Here is a 3481-nt window from a genome sequence, read left to right on the forward strand (position 1 = left end):
TGTGTGTGTGTAATCAAAAATTACAGAACTCATAGAAGCAGAATGCAGCATGGTGGTGGTTGTCAGAAGTTGAGGGTAATAAAAAGCTGATAATTATTAAGTACAAAGTATGAGGTACATAGGAGAGATACATTTTATTTGTGTTTTACAGATGCGATAAAGATACCTTATGAAGTACATTTTAATATCACTGAGAAAGTAGATGCAAGAACTTCTTAGTACAATGAACTGTTTACTGTATAAGATGATGAGTAAGTTAACTAGGTTGATTTAATCATAACATACATTAAAATCACAACTTGATACTTCATAAATATACACAAATCTAATTTTTAATAAATAAGTTTTAAACAAAATAATGTTAAGGTTGGAAACAAATAATTCAATGAGTGTCTGTACTCCAATTATTTATAGAAGTTGTAAAACATGGACTCTAGAAGCAAACTGCCTTATTTTGAAGCCAATTTTGTCAACTATAAGATGTACAGCAGCAGGCAAGTTACTAAATCTTTCTGCCTTGTGCTGTCTGTAAAACAGAATGGGTTACATAAAGGTTGTACATAAAGTATTGTTTATATAAATCATGCATTATGTAAAGTGGCATTTAGGCTCTTAAAATAAATAGTTGGCATAAAACAATCCTAAGAACACACTTCTTAGAAAATAACAACATCTATAGCAGCGTTTATCAGATGCTTGGATTTGTGGGGAAATCATAAATGCAATAAGAGCTTAAAGCAATTAAATATTTTCCTTCATGATATACCTGAAATAACTATTGATAACTACAGTTCATTTATAAAGCAAACATGTATTTGTGCAAATATAAATACTTTTTTAAAATGAAAGAAAAAAAGGAGTTATGTAGGAGAAAATGTTACTGTAAACAATATTTTCCTTTAAAAATAAAATTCAAAAATTAAAGCATCTAAAAGAGAAAAAAATGAGTCAGAGAGATTAAGAGAAATAATGGGAAATGCAAATAATTTTAGACAAAAAAGTTGAACCTTCTCATGATATAATAGAAATGTTTTTCTGAATTCCTGAAAAGAGATTGCAAGTAAGTTCAGAGTAGCAGACACTGACAAAAGCTTTGAATGTTTATAAGGCACTGGGTAAAATAAATACTTGTGATACCAATGAGCAAAGAATCTTCAGCAAGCAAGCAAAAATGTGCTTGAATTGCAAACATCTAGGGTAATTAACGTGTAGTCGATGCTAATTGTCTGGACAAGAGTAGCAGCCTTCCTCAGTTTATTTATTTATTTATTTATTTATTTATTTATTTATTTATTTGTATTTTAGGGAAGGGTCAACAGGGTGTTCAGTGTCTCACTACTAGATTGGACTTGTAGTGATTCTTCTGTTTACAGCCTCCCAAGTGCTGGTATTAGAGGTGTGCACCACCACGCCTAGTCTCAACTGCCATCTCAGTGGCCCCGAGGGTGGGGCTGGCACAGTAGGGCCAGGAATTGAACACCCAGCCCTGCACCTGCTTGCAGGCGCTTTAATCCGCTGAGCTGTTTGGCCAGCCCTAATAAATCGATTTCCACTATAATTCCTTGTGAGGGAGGAGGACGAGTGTCTGCAATTTCCATGTAAGATACCTTGAGAGTATCTGAGACCACCAACCATTTGTTGCTCCATGTAATGTTCAAATATGCTTACTGTTTCTTTGAAAACCCTTAATTTTGGGTGATTAGAAATCATACATGAAGAAAACTCTGAGCCCTCACATGCTTTGGCATATTCTTTTAGTACACAGTATTATTTTTAAGGTGTACTTAAACCTGTAGCATAGTTTTTATTAAGCTGAAAGTGAAAAGCCTGATGGCAGTGATTTTTGTTAGTCTATATTTGTAATATATTATACTTATATTCATTTTTATAAACTGGCACATGTATATAGCATGTCTTGATCATTTTTGATCCCTTTGTCCTTCCTCTCACACTCAGTCCCCATCCTTTCCTCAATTGCCAATAAGGCTGTCTTTCAGTTTCTTATCATCTCATTTTAATTTACTCTTTATTTATTGACAAATTATTCTTCTCACAAAAGAGAACCATGGAATATTTAACTTTTTGTGTGACCTATTTCAGTTAACATTGTGCCCACAGTATCCACCCCTTTTCCCACAAATTATCTATCTATCTATCTATCTATCTATCTATCTATCTATCTATCTATCTATCTATCTCTATCTATCTATTTATATCCATTTTATGTTGTTATTGTGTAGGCTGTTTCTAGAGTTTATTATGAATTGTTCAGTTGAAACATGGTACACATGTATCACTACAGTGTGGATCAAACAGAATTTCTATTTTTGATTTTCTCAGAAAGTTCCATACTGATTTCCATAGTGTATGTACTTACTTATATTTCCACCAATAATATAGAAAGTTTATTTTTCTCCTCACCAGCAATTGTTGTTTCTTGCATTTTTGAAAACAGTCATTCTGGTTATGCTAAGTTGAATCCCAGAGTTGTTTAGTTTTGCATTTCCCTGATGGCTAAAGATGAAGAAAATTGTTGTGTACTTATTTTCCATAAGTATTTCTTTTGAGAAATAGCTGTTCAGTTCTTTTGCCTATGTTTTAACAGGATCACTTGATTATTGAAAATAATGTTTTTATGTTCTTTATATACTCTGGATACTAGACCAGAGAAGTAGCTAGTATTTTCCCCCCCTTTTGTTGGGTTATCTCTTCACTCTGTTTATCATTTTTACTATGGCAAAACTTTTTAACTTAAATCAATATAATCTTATTTGTTGATTCTTGCTATTATTTTTAAATAATTAAAACTGAGGTAATTTAAATTAGGGAAAGTACAAATCCAGTAAACAGAAAAACATATTTAAACTCATCATTTGGCATGAGAGCCCATATTATTAACCAATAATTTAAACTAAGGCTCACTGAGGATGTCTAGCCAAGAAACTAATGCAAATAAATTAATATTGTGCCCTCACCAGAAATCTGATGTAATATTAATTCTAATGATTTCTCATAAAATTATAAAGAAAATTTAGACCTTCATTTCAGAACATGGTCTTGTTAAGGACAGAATTTTTGGATTAAAATAGATAATAGCTTTGACTCAGAATCAACATATTTGTGTTTATTGGAGTTTAAATGTCAACCTCAACAAACACAAAACATTGACCCTTATGTTGTCAACAACAAGAGGACGTAATCACCAGGCAAAATTGTGCCGTGATTTACTGTTCAGTTCAAATAACAGACTTTTGCCAAAACCCCTTTTTTCCTGAATCCTGATAATACAAACCTAGAAGTCCTAGGGACTCTTGACCAGTTGCAGCAGTGGGAGAGCTGCTGGATGCCAACCCTCAAACATAGAAGTAGCAATAAATTATCTTCTTCCTTTTCTAATTGACATCTAGTGACTACTGCTGAGAAATTAAAGATTAGAGCAGAATGTTCTCCACAGAAAAGAAAATCAGCACAAGAACATAAT

Source organism: Octodon degus, unplaced genomic scaffold, assembly GCF_000260255.1.
Source record: "Octodon degus isolate 3935 unplaced genomic scaffold, OctDeg1.0 scaffold00005, whole genome shotgun sequence".
Classification (NCBI taxonomy): domain Eukaryota; kingdom Metazoa; phylum Chordata; class Mammalia; order Rodentia; family Octodontidae; genus Octodon; species Octodon degus.